We start from the raw sequence: 18,816 nt of genomic DNA, 5'->3' as shown, positions 1-18,816 counted from the left end.
TGACCTTACAGACCCCTCCCTTTCCTGCAGGTGACAGACACCAGGCTTCTCTTCATTGCAACACTGCAGCTTTGTAAAATTAAAACCCCAAGGGGCTTTATTTACCTCTCAGAAAAAACTCTGGGTTCTTAGCCGTCAGAAGTCTCATTTTCCAGGACAGTAGATGCTGTGGAGGGATGAGCTCACTGCCCTGGGCCAAGCTACACCTGGTGGGAGATGAAACTTGTTTTCTATCCCTCTGGAAATGGTTTTTGTGGGTGCTCAGCCCAGGCACCAATAACAACACTGCCAGCTCCCCTGCAGTGCTCTTCCCAGGGCTCTGCCTCTCTCCCGGCAGTTACAGACAGGGAATTACTTTGAGAAGCTGGTATTTAGGCTGAAACTCCTGAAAGATGGATTTGGACAGGAGCTCTTTGTGGCCATGTGTGTTCCCAGACTTCTGTGGGTATTAGAGAAAGCTGGTGCCACACGAGGAAGAGCGCAGAAGGTTTAATTACTCATTTCTTTAGTCTTGTGCATGGTTTGCCTCCAGAGACCCTTGAACTCACTGTTATAGCCAGACACAGGACTCAATACCACATAGGTTATGAAAAATTTCTGGTCATTATCTCCCTGTTAAAAGGCTTTAACTTTCCTTTCTTTCCCCTTCCCCTTTTCTCCTTCCCTTCCCCTTCCCTTTTCTTTCCCTCTTCCTTCTTCCTCTTCATTTTCCTTTCCCTCTTCCTCTTCATTCTTCCTTCTTCCCTTTTCCTTTTGCTCTTCCCCTTCCTTTCCCTTTTCCTTTCTCTTTTCCTCTTCCTCTTTCTTTTCCTTCTTCCCTTTTCCCCTTCCTCTTCCCTTTTACCTCTTCCTCCTTCCTCCTTCCTTCTTCCTCTTCCTTCTTCCTTCTTCCTTTTCCTTTTCCTTTTCCTTCCCAACACTTCCAGGGATCCAGGGGCAGCCACAGCTTCTCTGGCCAGCCTGTGCCATGGCCTCACCTCCCTGTGAGTAAAGAATGTAATTCCCTTCCATGGAACAGGTTCATAATCAGGAAGAAAGCCTTGGGAATGTCCCAGATTCCACATATTTCCATGTATATCTTTTCACAATGTCTAAACTGAACTTTTCTAGCGGTTTTTGGAAAGAAAACCAGAGCCAGAAGGTGTTCTAGGCTGTCATGAATGTGACTGGGCAAGCACGGGGCTCTGTGCTCCACACTGGGAGCTGAATTTCCTGCATCAATTAAATCAAAAAGGACTAAAAAGCCTTCTTAGCACAAGTATTGACATAACTTAATTTCTGTATTTGAAGAAGGGAGGTGTCCTTCAGACAGAAGGGCAAAACTAAGCAAGAGTGGAAAATTATTTCAAAAGGACAGAGGAAGCTACTCCATCTTCAGGAGCTGAAATGGTGCATAAGATTTTGCGTTTTCCCTGGTAATTATTCAACTGTAACCTTCTCAATGCCTTGTCACTTCTTAATTTATTCTGTATTGTAAACACCTGCAGGTGCAGATGGCTGAGCTATTCTCTAAAGCTTTGGCTATTTTGCACTGCTAAAATGAGGTAGGGCACTGGTGCAATACAGATTAAGTTTATTGTGGAGATCTGATGGAATATTCACACTTCCACATGTTTGCAGACAGGAGGATGATCCTTTATGAGTCTGTCCCAGCAAACTGGCTTAGGATCCTTCAGCACCCCTCTTCCCTTAGGTAACACCTTCTGTTGACTGAGTTATTTTTCATTAAACTTTTATTTTAGGTTTTTTTTTTTTTTTTACCCTTGATTGGGGGTAGCAATATTGCTCTGCAGCAAATTTTGCTTTCTGTGCTTTCACAGTTTCAGGCAAGGCAGCAGGACTCTGATTCTCATTGTATCCCTGGCCTCTGTTATGGAGTCATGGAATCAGGGGATGGTTTGGGACAGAAGGGACTCAAAGCTCATCCAGTTCCACCTCCTGCCATGGGCAGGGACACCTTCCACTAGCCCAGGTTGCTCCAAGCCCAGTCCAACCTGGCCTTGGACACTTCCAGGGATCCAGGGGCAGCCACAGCTTCTCTGGGCACCCTGTGCCAGGGCCTCCCCACCCTCCCAGGGAACAACTTCCCAATATCCCATCTATCCCTGCCCTCTGGCAGTGGGAAGCCATTGCCCCCTTGTCCCGTCACTCCTGATGAATTGTCCCTCTTTGGCTTCCCTGTAGCCCCTTCAGACCCTGTAGCCCCTTCAGACAGAGGTGCTGTGAGATCTCCACACAACCTTCTCTTCTCCAGGCTGAACATTGCCAGCTCTCCCATCCCAGTTCCATCTGGGAGGTGCTCCAGCCCCCTCAGTAACTCCATGGCCTACTCTGGACTTGCTCCAACAGTTCCATGTCCTTGTGTCTGGGTCACCAGAACTGGACACAGAGCTCCAGGTGGGGTCTCACGAGGGCAGAGCAGAGGGGGAGAATCTGCAGTTCCATCTTAGCAAACAATGTTTAATGGATCTTTTGCATTTTCTGATAAGTAAATTGAGGGGGAAAAAATCAATTCCCATCATTTGACGCAGGCAGCCCTTGGAGGCTGTGACCTGAATTCCAGCAGAGCTGGGCAGGATGGACTTGGATCCTGACTAGTGATGGACATGGCTGCAGCATGGAGAACAACATCGATTTCTGTTACCTTTATCACTGTGCTCATCACAATCAAATCCCTCCCCATGCACCAAGGGCGGAGGAAAGAGGGGATTAAATGTCACTTCTGACCTCCACCAGTCAACTCCCTGGATTCCTTAAGAATACTCATTCTCTCCCAGTGGTACCCATCCACTGGGAAATATGCCCTGTATGTGTATTAAATAGAATGGAAAATTTATTACAACAACAAAAAAATTGGAACAAAATTCTATTTTCAGCAAAAGTAACAAGATGGTGTGGGTTTTGCATAACATATTTACATTATTTTTATTAAATTACTCAAAACTAGCTGATGGTTCACAAAGCTACTGCAAATAATGTCTTTAATACACAGTAACCATCTAAGAATAAGGAAAAAATGCTATTTTTTTCACAGATTAGAAGTACGTTGTGATTATTATGCTAATTTGGGGATCGGAGACAGCAAATTGAAGTATCATTTTTCCAGTTCATTAAGATTTGACTTTTGACTACTGCTCTGCAATTGATTAGTTTAATTATAGAGATACCAAATGTTCTGAAGGCCATGAACATGGCCACATTCTACCTATGATAAAATGTGCTGTTGGTAAACGATAATGAGAGTTTTTCCAGAGAGGGAACTGCTCCATTTGGCTGGAAGTCCGAAATCCACCATTTCTTGTCAACACAAGCCATCGTGGTATCCTGTAATTAATACATGGAGCATACATGTTCTTTGAGTGATGGAAATTACACCTAAAGTGACAATTAGCCTCCACCACAGAGCTAGACTTTCACACTCCATTAAGAATAAAATTAGGAATAGCATTTTCTCAGCATAATCCATGGTCATTATAAAGCCATCCATGGGGATCAAGAATTGTGGTTGTTATTGAAATATATCATTATAACAAGGGTAATGATTGCAATATTCATCCAGCTGTAGTCATCAGTTGCTCTTTTTTGCTCTGATTTGAGAAAGAAAAATGTGCAATTAAAAAGCACATAGTCACAGAAAGTCACTGCAATTATTTTTGTGCCACTTCTGCGCTTTAGAACTTCATTTTCCAGAAAGTTCAAGAAAGAGGCAGAATAAACACAGTTTGGTTTTCTAAGAGAAATAAATGATAATTCAAGTGCTATGTAAGTTAATTGATGGGATCCAGCATGTGAACCTAGATGTTAAACAGAACAATGTAAGCATGTGACTAATCACCATCTCTCTTTCCCTTTCCTTGCACTCTTGGTTCTCAGAGGATGACTCATGTAACGACATCACTCCATATTTTTAAAAACAAGTACAATCTTGATCAAGGCTTGGCACCAGAAGGGATGCACATTGACGGTGGTGCAGAACCATCCCTGAGCAAAGGAACTCTCCTGTGAATCCAACACATGGTCCATGCCTGAAGCTTTGGTCATACAGTGAAGTTGGTGTCTTGGTTCTTTCTGCTGACTGGTAGTTGGGTTCATTCCCTGGGCACCCAGCACCTTCAGGAGGACTTTCTCCTGCGATTGATCTGGCAGAGCTTGTGCAGATATCGGAAATCTCCAGTCTGATCCTATGGGTTATGTACCCAGATGTTTCCTTATTCACCTTGTCTTTATTTTATGCAAATATTTTCAGTCCAGAAGATCATGACCTTCATAGAATCATCATAGTATTCTGAAGTGGCCTGGGTTGGAAGGGACCTTAAAGCCCATCCAGTCCCACCCCCCTGCCATGGGCAGAGACACCTTCCACTATCCCAGGGTGCTCCAAGCCCTGTCCAACCTGGCCTTGGACACTTCCAGGGATCCAGGGGCAGCCACAGCTTCTCTGGGCACCCTGTGCCAGGGCCTCCCCACCCTCCCAGGGAACAATTCCTTTCTTATATCTAATTTCATTCTCTCTTTCAGTGTGACACCATTCCCTCTTGTCCTCTCAGTCCATCCCTTGCAAACAGTCTGTCTCCATGTATTCTGTAGGTTCCCTTCAGTCACTGGAAGGCCACAATTGGGTCACTCCAAAGCTTCTCTTCTCCAGGCTGAACAATTTCAACTCTCTCAGCCTTTCCTCACAGCAGAGCTGTTCCATCCCTCTGATCATCCTGGTGCCTCCTCTGGACTTGCTCCAACAGATCCATGCCTTTCCTGTGCTGGTGACCCCAGCTCTGAGGTCCCCAGCTGTTCTTTCTGGCGTTTTTTTTGACCAGTCCCTTCAAGTTTGATAGTTTCCATTTTATTGTCCAAATCCCCTTAAACCCAACAGTTCCTTTCATTTTACACCACTAACCTTAAACTGATGGCTCACAAATCTGTCCCCAGATGGGGTTTCCTTGACATGGAGGAAAGCCCGGTTCAGGTGACCAGAAAAATTTCCATCCTCCATACCGTCATCACTTTAAACTTCAAGAACATTGAATATTAACCCCATAGAATCTGATTGTAGGTCCTGATTCAGGAAAAATAATTGCAGGTCAGTTTAATTTCAGACTTAAATTTCTTGGATGTCAGTAAAGTGTGAGTGCACTGGCTGCACCCTCCTGTCACAGGCGTTTTCACAAGCTTTGTAGGGTCCTGTGTCTTTCTCTACCACCCTCTTTCCTCTACAGAATCCCTTTCATTATTGCGCTGGTCTCCAAAACAACCTGCCTGTAAGCTGCTGAACTCTCTTGCCTCAGTGAAAGCATCCTGGAAAGGCATCTTGCAGATTTTGGGTAGTTACACCAACCAGCACTGGGTGAAACTGGTTTTGTTGACACAACATCTGGGGTTTGTGCGTAATGGGGACACGTTACTGAGATTTCATCTCCAGCCATACAATTAATAGCCCTGAACATATGTTTTATGGGGACATTTCCAACAACCTTTGCTGGATAACAGGGGTGTTTAAAGGATGTTCCCTTTCTGCCTGCGTTCAGCTGAGGTGCAAGTGCAGTTCTGAGAGGTCAGATCTGACGGTAAATGTTTCACTTGGGTTTTACGGACGTGTTTGTTGATGTTTCCTGGCAAATAGGAAGTTAGGAAAGGCAGCAAAATCGTGAATACATTTTATTCCTCCCATGTAAACCAAATCAATTCAGACTGTAAACCAGGCATACATGCATGTATTTCTAGTAGCAGAGTGATGCCTTTTCCTGGTCTTAAAATTAAGAGCCAGACATGGTTAAGGGAAAAAGGGGTTTTTACCTCGGTATTTAATAAGGATCCTTATGGTGCACTGTGGATACAAATATTGCTGCTAGCAAGAATTTTTCTTGCTTCTTTCTAAGCCCATGAGATACTTTTCTCTCTCACGAAGATATTTGCAGAAGTTCTGTAAACTATGAACACCTGCAACCTTGTAGAACTATGTTTATGGTACAGTAGAAAAGTATTTTGACAATGGATGTTTTAGGATTTTAGCCATTCACCCAAAGGGGTGGCTGATCCTTTGTCCAATTAGACTAGGAAGAAAAAAGTCTATAAAAGAGTTTGTAAAATAATTAAATCAATCAATCTTGCTGCACAATTCCTGCCTGATGGGTCTTCTCTCCTCTCCTCCCTGCGGCTGCGGGACACAGTGATAGTGCACCACTTCACCCAGGGGGAATGTGCTGAAATGCACACACACGATAGATTCCATATACAATTTATAGGCCTTGCAAATTAGCATATCTAACAAAGATTCCCCAATGAGAGGAGGCTTGAATGAATAGCGTGATATCCCCTCTGCATGGGCCTACCTTAGTTTACAGGATGTGTTCTAGAGAGGACCTTGGTTTCTCAGGATAGCGTAGGACTTTCTGGCCTCCAACTGCAAGGCCTCCAGGATGTTTGGTCTCCTGGCTTAACGGAATATTAGGACTATGCTAAATTATTGGGCTTAAGGAATTACAAGTATGCATGCTAAAAGCACTGAGGATACATAAAAGTTATATAAAAGGTATATAAGAGAAAAGGCAAAAAATCTTCATGGCATCAAGTGCAGTCACATATCAAAGGTAATGCCATTTTCCCTGTTGCTGTCAGGGCTTTTTGATTTTGTGTTGGAGAAAATTCCTGAAAGGTATCCTCTAGAGGAATACCAGGAAAATTTTCTTATACAGAAAGTCATGCTAGTTGATTGCAACTGCTCTTGCTGGCCTGACTGGTTTTTAAATGGATTTATTTTATGCTAATAGGGAGCTTGGAACCTTTAATTCTCTTAAGCATATAAGACATGTAGGATTAGCCCTGGAGCCAAAGTTTGTGATTCCCCTACATCATTAAAATTCAGTGCAAAAAGACAGTGATTTTTTTGTTGTTGTTCCCAGTGAAATGAAGTAGATGATGTTACATTTTGGGGCAGTTCAAAATGTTTTGAAATGCTGTTTTTCCTGCAGTTATTTATGCCTTTAACCAGATTTTTCAATTTAGATATATTTTTAGATGAACCACAGTTCACTCTTTTGTATTTTAGAATGAAATAGACTTTTATTTTAAAAATTAGATACCAAACTCTTCCCTTGCCCTGCTTATTTCTTGAAATTTGTTAGTGCTCCTATTTGTTGCAAATAACTAAAAATAAAATGGTTTTGCTCACAGTTTAAAATTTACAGCTTTTTAAGAGATAATTTTTTTCTTATTGTCCGCTCTGGCTGAGAGGAGTGGTAAGGAGAGTTTATCTACACCACATATTCCTTATTTTTTTTTTTGATAGAAACTCAATTAACCCTCCGATGGCTTCAGTATGGGACATCCAGGGGGTTGTTGTTGTGAGGTTTTTTTCCTTTGAATAATGCTATATAAAATACAAACTGTGGAGTATTTATCCTGTGCTCCCTGCCCATGTTTCTCCTGCTCACAACCAAGCTGAGCTTTTCCATCTGACAATATTTACAAAGTAAAAATCTATTTCAGTCAGTAAACGATAGTGCTGCTAATAGCTTGGACTGCAATCCCATAAAGAGCTTAAGCATATGGATAATATCTGCTGGAGTTAATTGAGCTGCTGGCATCATTGGAATGACAGACACAAAAAGACGTGAGAACAGGAGCTCGGTGAAGTCCTCTAAGTTGTGTTGGGGTGTGAGATCCCCCTGGAATGGGATCTAGGGACTGTATCACTCACTCACCACCTGATGCTAGGCTTCAAGATCCCTCTTTTGGGATCATCCAGCCTGACATGGCTAACTTCTCAGGGAGAGTCATTAAATTATTAAAATTGTTCACTCCTGTAGTCTGGTAGGGCCCCCATGGGCACCCCTGTGGACATCCTCAGGCTTAAAGTCATGGTGAGCCTTAGGGAAGAGGGAAGCCCAGGTCTCCTCCTGGCATCACTGATACAATCATCTCTCAAAGCTGATACCTTTTTCTTTGTATGAATCAGGTGGAAAAAGCAGAATGGTCAGAAAACAGGGACAATATGCTGGGATCCACTTTTGTAACTGTCTTTTAAGCTCTATCTTAGAAAATCAAGCTGTGTTTGAGTAGGCCGGTTCTGGCCATGCAAATGGGGCTCCAGGGTGTTGCTGAGGTGGGTGGTGAGCCAAGCCCAGCACGTGTGGAATGGGAAAGGCCTGGAATGTGTTGGTGTGATTTGAGACACTCCTGAGCTTCTTGATGGTGACAAAGATCCTGAAGGGCCTGGAGCAGCTCCGTGCCCAGCACAGGCTGAGGGAGCCGGGGCTGCTCAGCCTCGAGAGGAGCCCCAGCTGAGAGGGGCCCTCAGCCCTGGCTGTCCCTGGCTGCAGGGAGGGCTCAGGGCAGGGCCCGGGCTCTGCTCCGGGGCCCAGCAATGGCACCAGAGCACCGGGCAGGGCCTGAGCCCGGCAATTGCCCTGCCCAGGAGGCAGAACTGCTGCCCTGGGCAGGGCCAGCCCTGAGCAGATTGGCCACAGAGGCTCTGGGCTCTCCTCCCTGGGGATATTCCAGAGCTGTGTGGACACAGTGCTGTGCCCTGTGCTCTGGGATGGCCCTGCTGGAACAGGGAGGTGGCACCAGATGAGCCACTGTGGGCCCTTCCAGCCTGAGTCAATCTGGGATTCTGTGATTCTCTTCCAGCAGAGTGCTGAGGTCCAGGTCTTGAAATTCATCATTTCAGAGAGATTTATTTGATAAAGATAGGAAAAGAGCACCCTTGTTTATAGTAACTACCTCATACTATCAGAGCCAAAAATGACTTGATTTTTCAAGACAGAAATGCCAGTTAGGCACATTCCCTTGCCAGAAGGAGAATTTGTGTGCTCTTTAGAGGTTTATTTCTGAAACGCTTCCTAGTGTGTTTTACAGAATCCATATGAATTACCACACTCGTGTGAGCTCAGTGGGTTTGATCTGATGGGTGATGGGCTGGAGCAAGACTGGAGCTGTCCAGGCCTTAGGAGTTGGTAGAATCATGGAATACCAGCATGGTTTGGGATGGAAGGGACCTTAAAGCCCATCTAGTGCCACCCCCTGCCATGGGCAGGGACACCTCCCACTAGCCCATCTTGCTCCAAACTCCCTCCAACTTGGACTTGGACATTTCCAGGGGCAGCTTAAGTCTCACTTTCTTTGGACTACTTGTCTTTAGTGGCCACCTTTAGTGAAAGGAAGAGCAGCAAATTTAATTTTGCCAGTCACTAGCCATGGCTTCCCACACACTCCTAGAGTGGCTGGAAAAAAGCACTCAGGAATAGGTTCAGGAATGGCACATCCCGAGTAAGTGAAGCTGACAGAATGAACATGGCTCTGCCCACTTAGAAGTGATGAGAGTGATGCTGAATAACAGCCAGAGAGGTGTGTGGTGAGGCATGAAGCTGCTGCCATATACAGCGATGGAGATCATACTCACTCATCAGGTAAACTCCCGCTTCGGGACATTACCCCACAGCAGGAGATTTATTCCACTGGTTTAACTTTCCTGCCCTATCAGAAGTTCTCTTTATCTTCCCAGTATATCACCTTGGCATTTGCCTTGACTGAACTCTGCTCTGGCTGCTGTTTTTTAGTGTACCTGCAAATCTCTCTGTCACTGCCCCTGCCATGTCTCCCAAGTCATTACTGCAGTGCTTAATAAAAAGTGCAGTAAAGTCATCTTCAGGATCCTCAGTTCTCAAATATTCAGAATTAAGGTGTTGCCTGGTGTCCAGAACTGTGCTGTAAACAGGAGTGATTCCGTGTCAGCTAATGAAACCAGACCTTTGGAAAAAGGGGCTCTGCCTCTGCTCCATCCCGCTGGGTATGGATTATGTATCACAGCAATCTCCTATCACAGCAGCAAATACAGTCCACCGTGTAATGGACCCAAGCACAGAGGTTCACATTAAAGACATTTTTCAGTCATTTAATTGAATTTGAAAATGTCACAGTAATTCAGGCTCTACTTCACTTACACCTGTACAAATCTGTTTATGGTGGCTTGATGTAATTTTGTCCATTATAAACCAGCTTAAATGACCCGAAAAGGGGATTTGTTTTCCCTGTCCATTCCCTGAAAGCTTTGCAGAAGTTAATAAAGCAAGTTCTCCGTATAATTTTTGCAGCAGGCAGAATCTTCACTGCATTTTCCCCTGTTTAGTTGTTAATTTACTCCAGTATGAAGGAGTGCGATGTTGTGGCCATTAATAAATGACATGAATAAGGCTTTTAATGTGTTTTGGGAATATTTTTCTTGCTGATTTTCATTCTGGACCCATTCAGGAAAATGCAGGTAACCTAAAGGATTTGCAGGCAAGGGGCTGATTCAAAGGGACATGACTAAGGTTTGATTTAAATTCATGTTTAGGACAGAAGGATGGAGTGAGACTTTTATGGCATTTTTTGGCATGCAGAGGGATGTCTTCTTGAAAGCTGGACAAAGCAGCAGTTAATGGTTGAGACTGACCTCAGAAGCTGAGGCTTTTTAGAGACCCACTTTGGGAAGAAATGAGTTGAATGCTCTATAAATGGTTTTACATGAATCTCCCTTCCATCTTTTCACACCTTCTGCTGGCACAGTTGGGCAGAATAAACACAAACACCTTCTGAGTGGCTTCATGACTGCAGCACTCTGACAGGATTCCTGTTTAACTCTTCCTCTTCCTTCTCTTTTGGTTTTCCCCTCCTTTCCATGCTCCTAAAACCAACTCAAAGGTGGAATCTGTTTCCTGATCTCGATCAAACATTTATTTTTTGTCAAAAACCTCAAAGAGTGGAATGTTCTGTGCCACTTCCACCCCTTATCTGTGGACTCAGCAGGCACAGCCAGTGCAGGAGTTCCAACAGCTTCCCATAGTTTTCCTGAAGGCTCTCCCCAGTTCACTTCAATTACATGCAGCAACTGCTTCACTGGAAAAAATATGTCTGTGAAAACTTTGTGACCCATGTAGAACATCAAATCCAAACATATTGGGAGGTTTTGGGTTTTTTGTTTCCAGCCCACAAAATTACCTCTCCTGAGTCCCAACAGAATAAACCTGATGCAAGACTAAATCAGGATCATGCCCTGACCTGCTGGCAATGCTTTACCCAGGATCCCATTGGCCCCTTACCCCAGGACACCCCCAGGACAACAGGGGTTTGATGCAGTACAAGGGAAAGGGAAATACTAAGGATAAAACAAAATCAAAAAGAGGTCTTGTATCAGAATATTGGTACCAAAATAAAATGGGAAGTGCAAAATGAAATCCACGAATCACCTTCATTTTTAAATTTCACCAAATCCAGTCTAATTAAGATTTGCCATTGGTGTTGACAGACACTTTCTGTCAACCATTCTGCTGGTAAAAGCATCTTCCTGTGGAGAATTTTGACTTCTTCTGGACCAGGCAAGGTCATCAAATTATTTTTTTAAAAGCCTAGGATGTGCTGATCGTTGATAGATGTTTGTTTATGAGCACTAAAAAACAGTGCACTGTAAATGAATTTCTATTGGTAGCGAATGAACTCTTTCATGATTATTAATGAAGTCTGGAGTTGCTATTGCTGTCTAATTATACCAAATGTATTTCTCAAGGTTCAGGGATCTACATAAATCAATAGAAGAACTGAGTCTGAAAAATGAAGTGAAAGCAGTTAATACACTGCTTGATTGGACCTTACTGATGGCTATTAGATACTTGGGTTTTTCTGGTTTGATTTTCTCAGTTGCTTGAGGAGTCTTTCTATTCCCAGGCACTTTTGAGTAGCTGGTATTTTTGGTAACCTACCTAGAAGTTATTTTTGCATTGTCAATGCAGTAACCAAGAACTCTCCCCATATAATTGCTGTGGGGTTATGGAATTTTCCCTGCAGTGAGTTTTAATTATTCCATGCTAATTAAGCAACTGATGCCTACTGTGAAAAATTCTCCCTTTGGAACAATGTGAGCAAAGGTGCATACATAAATTTCATAACATATGCATAAAAGCATCCTTTTTTATCTCTTGTACTAATTTCATGTCCCCATGTTGGGGCGGCAGCATGAATAAATATAACTCCTATGGTTGTATATAGAGTGCTCCAAAGACATAATATTCATCTTTTCCTATTAAATAAAATAGCAACATGGTATTTTTGGGCTTGTTGGATCCTCCCTTCAGTGCAGACTGTCACCTATTAAAAAGTTAGATAAAAAATGAGGTGCTTAATCATACTTGAGTTTAAAAGAGTCTTGTTGTGCCTTGCTGGAAAATAATCCCAGGATGGTTTGGGTTGGAAGGGACCCTAACACCCATCCAGTCTCACCCCTGGGGCCATGGGCAGGGACACCTTCCACTATCCCAGGTTGCTCCAAGCCCCATCCAACCTGGCCCTGGATATTTTTTAATTGCAATGACATTGAAAAGGGAACAGAGAAAGGGCAGAGGGAGCAGAAACTGAAGGCAGATGTTTTCTTCTGGAAAGTGCATCCCTTAGGCTGTTGAATTTATAGGGGAGAGCGTTGCAAGAACTGGCAAGATTGTAACTGGTGATGTGGAATCACTCTCAAACCATTCCAGTGGTGGGCACACAGTAGGAAGGAGGAAATTTGAAGACAAAATTAATGTATAAAAATGCCCAGGGAAGTAATTTCTGATCTAAATAAGTACAACCAGATTCACCTCTTTTATTCTACCTGAAACTAAATAGATTTTTTGATAGCTGTGCTAGAGGTGAAATATATTCTCTGAGAAAACTTCCATTGGATTGAAACCCAAGCTTTTTTTTCCTGAAAGAAGTGTCAGTACAAAAACCAAATCAGCGTTAGTTGTTTCCAGTGGTGGTTTGGAAAGGAAGATTTCTGCCTCACAGCTGAAACACTGCACTGGTGCTTACGATGGGTACGGAGCTGGATAATTGGATAATTACAGCACTAATGGGAAAACTGGTCCACGTCCCTCCTCTGCTCCAGACTCCAGCTGTGTCTGCTCCGTGAGGTGGAGGTGGCTGAGCCACACGGGGGAATTGTGCTGGCTCTCACTGCGCTGCTGCTTTCCAAACACCCAAAGTGCAGCTCTGGAACACGAAAGCTCTGTAGGACAGGGATGGACTGGCTTGAGACCACCCCAGAGTGCCAAAGGACTTGATTTCTCTGCTTATGAAGGACATGGAGGCTGAGCTAAGGCTCTGTTTTGGGGTGAATGTGGTCTAGAGCATGTTGTGAGGGTGTTGTCACACCCAGCTGGCAGCACTGAGGTGGAGTGTGAACATCTTTAGCCAAGCCACGTGAGGCCAGGAGGAGCTGGGGGCTGTGCCTGGAGGAATTTGGGGTGCAGACATTCATCCTGTAAAGGGGGACCCTTGTGAGCCATTAAAGCCACAACAGCAAAGTCCTCATGGGTGCAAAGCCCTGCCCTGGGCCGGGCCTGCCTGGCCGGGAGAGCTCTGGGGGGAAGAGCAGGGCACACCACAGTGCCCAGGCAGCAGCATCCTGGACCACAAACCTCCTGAGAGCCCTTCCAGCCTGAGTTACCCTGTGATCCTTTAGAAAACTGCGCTGAGTACTGAGATAGAAACTTGTTTTGATTTTTTAAATTAAGAAATTCAGGAAAAAAACTCAAACCTGTTGTAAATCTATTTTAGACTAAAGCCCAAAGATGAAATCACTTGTTAGCAGACAGCTCTCTGTGTCACCTGAGTGTTCCAGCTGAGCAGACAGGTGGGTATCACAATCCCAATCCACCTGTGGAACCAGCAGGGCCGTGGAGATCTGATGCAACCTGACAGGGACAATGTCCTGGAGTCAGGAGCAGTGGCAGCCACATCCAGTCTGTGGAAATGTGAAAATGCCATGCTAGCAGCGAGCTGTCACAAGCAGGAACATGGGCTGGTTTACACTTAAAAATTGTCCATATGACCAAAAAAAAAATCTATGTGAATCATCTCCAGCACAGCTCATTTTTCCCCTCTTCAAATTACAGATCTGACATTTCTATAGGTTTTTAATTCAATTATCTTAACTCCACTTAACTGGAAGCTCCTGGTCCTTGTAAAGGTACAGGACAAATATTGTCTTTTGGCAGCTCAGCCTCATCTCTTCTTGTCTTGACAAGATGCTTAAAGAAGCTACAGGTTTCAAAGAGGCTCATTTATCTCATCTATTACTTCAAGATACTCTGGGCAAGTTCATCACAATGGTTTCCAGATTTGCCATTTGTTTGATCTTTCCATCTCTTCCCCATCTCCGCTGTGCTCCATGGCAGGAAGGCACAGATACAAATTCATGCACTTCGTTTTTTATCCCTGTGTGCTCCCTTTTAAGCGGTGCTGGATTTTTCCTTGCCACGGCACCTGACAGTCAATAATCAGAAGAGAAAATCATTATGTCCATTATTCCCTTCTCTATTGAAGGAATCTGAGCAACAAACTGTGGGATCAGTGCACATTGCAAGGCATCATCACAGAGGACTCCTGATTGTTGGGGCTCGAGTTCCCAGAAGTCTTTTGGCTCCCTAAATTTAGAAATTTAGCCCCAGAAAGGATTTCTCTTCCTGCAGAGGGTGCCAGCACTTTGAATGGGTTTTCATTTTTACAGGAGATAAAGGGAACGTTCCATTTTCCTGTGAAAATACAAAGTGCAGCTTGCATTTGTCAAGGTTTACTCTTTGATAGTCTCCAAACATAACTTTTTAAAGTGGAGTGAATGCTGTTGGTGTTTGCTGGGGGGTGGCAGGCAGTGAGGCTGCTGGGATAACCCATCCTGTGATGTCACCTTTGCTACTCCCAGCAGAGATTCCCTGGGACACCTCCGCTCTGCCTTGAGTGTCCTCTCCTTCTCAGGAGAGAAGCTTGATGGAACATGGAATCACAGACTCATTTAGTTTGGAAAATCCCTCTGAGATCATCAGGTCCACCTGTTCCCCCAGCACTGCCAAGGCCACCACTCACCCATGTCCCCAAGTGCCACATCTACAGAGCTGTTAAATCCCTCCAGGGATGGGGACACTTGCCTGGGCAGGAAGGTGACACTTCCCTGTTCCAGTGCTTAACCAGCCTTCCAGTGAAGAAATTTTTCCTTTGCTTTTCCAAGCAATGTGGTGAAAAAAGGACTATAAAAAGTATGCAATTATCTGATATGTTGTTTAATTGTATGTCTTTTAATAAAGGAAAATGAAAACTGCCCCTGTGCAATATTTGGCCGGGTTGGATGGGGCTCGGAGCAACCTGGGAGAGTGGAAGGTGTCCCTGCAAGGGGTGAAATGAGATGAACTTTAAGGTCCCTTCCAGCCTAAAGCACCCTGTGATTCCAGGATAAATTATATATGCAATGCATAATTGCTTTTCCTAGTTTGGGGCATGACTAGAGAAGGAAAATGGTGAGGCATCTGCTTCCTGTGCTCCCTGCCACTGCCTGTGTGGAGGGTCGGAACGTGTCTGTTACAGCACATCTCACACCAAGCTGTAGGTCAGGTTTGGGGGGACAGGGCGGCAGAGCAGCATCTTCCTCCTGCAGCATGTTGTGTGCAGTGACAGCGAGGGTAGCAGACTTTGGAGCACGACAGATTCCAAATTGCTCTGCTTGGTCCAATGAATCCCGGAGTGCCTCCCCTCCCCAGCGCAGGGGCTGTCATTTCCTGGAAAGGGCACCCTTGATCCAGGATCTGTTACACTCCTGTCGAACAGAGCTTGCAAATTACTAATGATTCTGGCAAAAGAACTTTAATTTTGTGCCAGTGGGAGATTTCAGGTTAATTAAATGGTCTCTGTGTTTCACCAGGTAACTGCTTTGGGCTGAGGCCGAGGAACTTTACAACTTGAGGACCTAATCCAGCCTTGACCTGAGCTTCAGCAGACCAAGCCAATGTCTCCAAGTGCCTAAACAAGTTCTGAAACTCATTCTAAAAAACTTTAGGGCCGTGCTAGGACAGCAGTGTGCTCCAGGCTGTGCAAGCAACGCCTTGCTCCTCCCCACTTTTGTTAGCCTTCAAGCAAATATCCAGAAATGTGAGAAGAGCAGCAAACCCAGCTGCTGAAACATGTCACATAAATCAGGGGTCTCACCTGTGTGGTGGCTGAGCAAAACAGGAAGGCAAGAAGTCCCAGGGCAGAAGGGAGAAACTCCAGAGCAAATTTTTACCTGAGGCAGTCAGTGTTTGTGTCTGCAGCACACAGAGAGGAGGTGGGTGCTGTGGGATTAAAAACTGATGTCCCTGGTGCATCCCTGCTATCAAATCCAGTCCTGTCTACGCACTCACAGTGGTGCTGAATTCCACTTTGGCTCCCAGCTGGGATAGGAGGCTCCAATGGGATGGGACATCATGCAGACATCACATCAAGGATGTAGGGGGAGTCCCTACGGAGAGAAATGGGAAGGGCGAGCAATAGGAGACCTGCTCAGGAGGAAATCTGGAGGAAGATGGGAGTCAGGGAGCATTTGGGAGACCAAATATTGGGATTTTTCTAAGGGTTTTGTGGATAGTGTTTCTGGAGGGATTAGGTACAAGAATGGAGGAAATTAGATGAGCTCAGATTTTAACATCCATGGCTGTCTAAAGATTTTATATCACATTTTGTGACTCTGATAGAGTGAAACAGTGAAACGAGAACAACTGCAGAATGCAAGAGAAACGTTGCTAAGACATCCAGAGGGACCTTTGCCTGTAATGGTTGCCACCAGTGTTATTTTATTCTAATTCAGAAAAAAAAAATCACATTATTATTAACAAGAAGGAAAAAAAGGAAAGAATTTGGACAAAAATAATGCTGATAAAAGCAATCCAGGTGCTGTTCTGAGAAATGCAGATGAAGAGAGGTTTTAAGTAGAAAAGGGAAGCAAAGTAAATAGAAAAGATCCCTGGTGAGCAAAGCCTGTTCCATCTTTTACAGTGCAAGGATGATAAAAATTACAACAGTATATGATTTATTCAGTTTTTGTAGCCTTTTTTCCTTGCACTCAAAAGAGAGATGGGAAAGGCTCAGGAAAATACAGAGAGGTGGGAAGGGCTCTGAAACAAAAAGCCTGCCTGCTATTGCTTTCTGCAGCTTTCTGCCTCTCTCCTGAAGGAATAAAAGACATCAAATCTCCATATTCTGGGGCTCTGCCAGCTCTTCCCCTCTCTGTATTTTCCTGAGCCCTTGCAGGAGTGGCTGTGCCTGGTGAAGGCAGGGAGAGGAACAGGAGGCGCTCTCACCTGGCTCCACACACGTTCTGACCCGCCGCACCCCATTGCTCATTACTATGGCATTTTTAGGGTAGGATGGCTCCTGGCTGGCAGGTGACAAAATTGTTGGAGGTACGTGCTGCAGCTGGAGCCAGGAATTGCAGGGGACAGGTGGAGGTCTGTAAATAAAGACACTTGGAGCCTGTCTGTGCGATGCCAAAGTCATTCCCAGCCAGGAGCGAGATGAGCTCTTGTCCCTGCCTTAAGCAGCAGGTCACTGCTGCCTGTGCTGGTGCTGTCACCGGGAGCCAAAGGACAGGATCTGCTCAGCTATCAAGCGATAAGTTCATAAAATATGTAAAAGGCCCAAAACTGCCCAATTTCAGACCGTTTGTACAAGTTCACTGTGATTTCTTACCCCATCCACCTCCCTCGTCCCAGTGCCCAAGGCACCTGCAGCACCTCTCCTGCTCCCTCTGTCCTGCTCCTCAGCAGGACAGCACCAAAAAAACGAGAGGCTGGAACGTGTCCAGGGAAAGGAACGGGGCTGGGGAAGGGGCTGGAGCACCAGGAGTGGCTGAGGGAGCTGGGAAAGGGGCTCAGCCTGGAGCAAAGGAGGCTCAGGGGGGACCTTGTGGCTCTGCACAACTCCCTGACAGGAGGGGGCAGCCGGGGGGGTCGGGCTCTGCTCGCAGGGAACAGGGACAGGAGGAGAGGGAACGGCCTCAGGCTGGGCCAGGGGAGGCTCAGGTTGGATATTGGGATAAATTTCTTCATGATTGTTAAGCACTGGCACAGGCTGCCTGGGGCAGTGGTGGAGTCACCATCCCAAAAAACATGTGGATGCAGTAGCTTAGGACATGGTTTAGTGGTGAATATGGCAGTGCTGGGTTAATGGTTGGACTAAGTGATCTTGGAAGGCTTTTCCAACCTTAACAGTTCTATGATTCCATGATTCTAGGACCTGCTCCTAAATCTGCCCATTTGTAAAGATCAGATCGAGGCCTGACCTTAGGAGGAAAACCTCAGGAGTGTGGGATTTGTGCAGAGCACTGTGTGAATATCCTACACTCACACTCTTTTTCCTGAAGCCAGTTTGTGTTTAGCTACCTCAGGCTTGGCTGTAAATCCCATTTTTTGTGCTGTAGCTTTTCTTGTACCTTTTCTCTGGTCCCTGCATTACCATTGCTACTTCATATTCTGATGTTTTGGCATCTACCTTTGCAAACTTTAAAGGCAAGACTGCCTCATTGAGTTTGAAGGGCAGAGCAGTCCAGCACTGATTTTTCTTTGACATCTGCCTCATGAAATCAGCTCTATTGGTTCAATATGACTTATGGGCCATTTCAATTTGTTGGGACTCTGGTGGGGTTTTTTTCCATTGATGTGGAGGACTGCAGGCCATGCATGGCAATGAGGAGTTCGACCCAATCTGTGTAATAGGCTCAGGAGGTGGATTAGAGCAATATTATCAAACCATATCAATTTTTATGCGGGTCCATTAATGAAGTTTGTGTGTCTGCTCTGTTTACAAGGCAGTGTTGTTTGGTGTGCCATAGATCATTTTCTGCATAACTGAAATGATTATTGCAGACATGCAATCAATGAAATGTTCTTCTTCCAATTGGCATACATGATTTTCCTTGTGAAATTTTGCTCAGGCTTTAATGGGAATAAATTTTTAGTCCACCCAGGCTCTGAGGATATCCAGTAAGGATACTGCAAAGGTCTA

This window comes from Corvus hawaiiensis, chromosome 9, assembly GCF_020740725.1.
Source record: "Corvus hawaiiensis isolate bCorHaw1 chromosome 9, bCorHaw1.pri.cur, whole genome shotgun sequence".
Classification (NCBI taxonomy): Eukaryota; Metazoa; Chordata; class Aves; order Passeriformes; family Corvidae; genus Corvus; species Corvus hawaiiensis.
The sequence above is the reverse complement of the archived record's forward strand: the minus strand, read 5'-3'. Positions refer to the sequence as shown.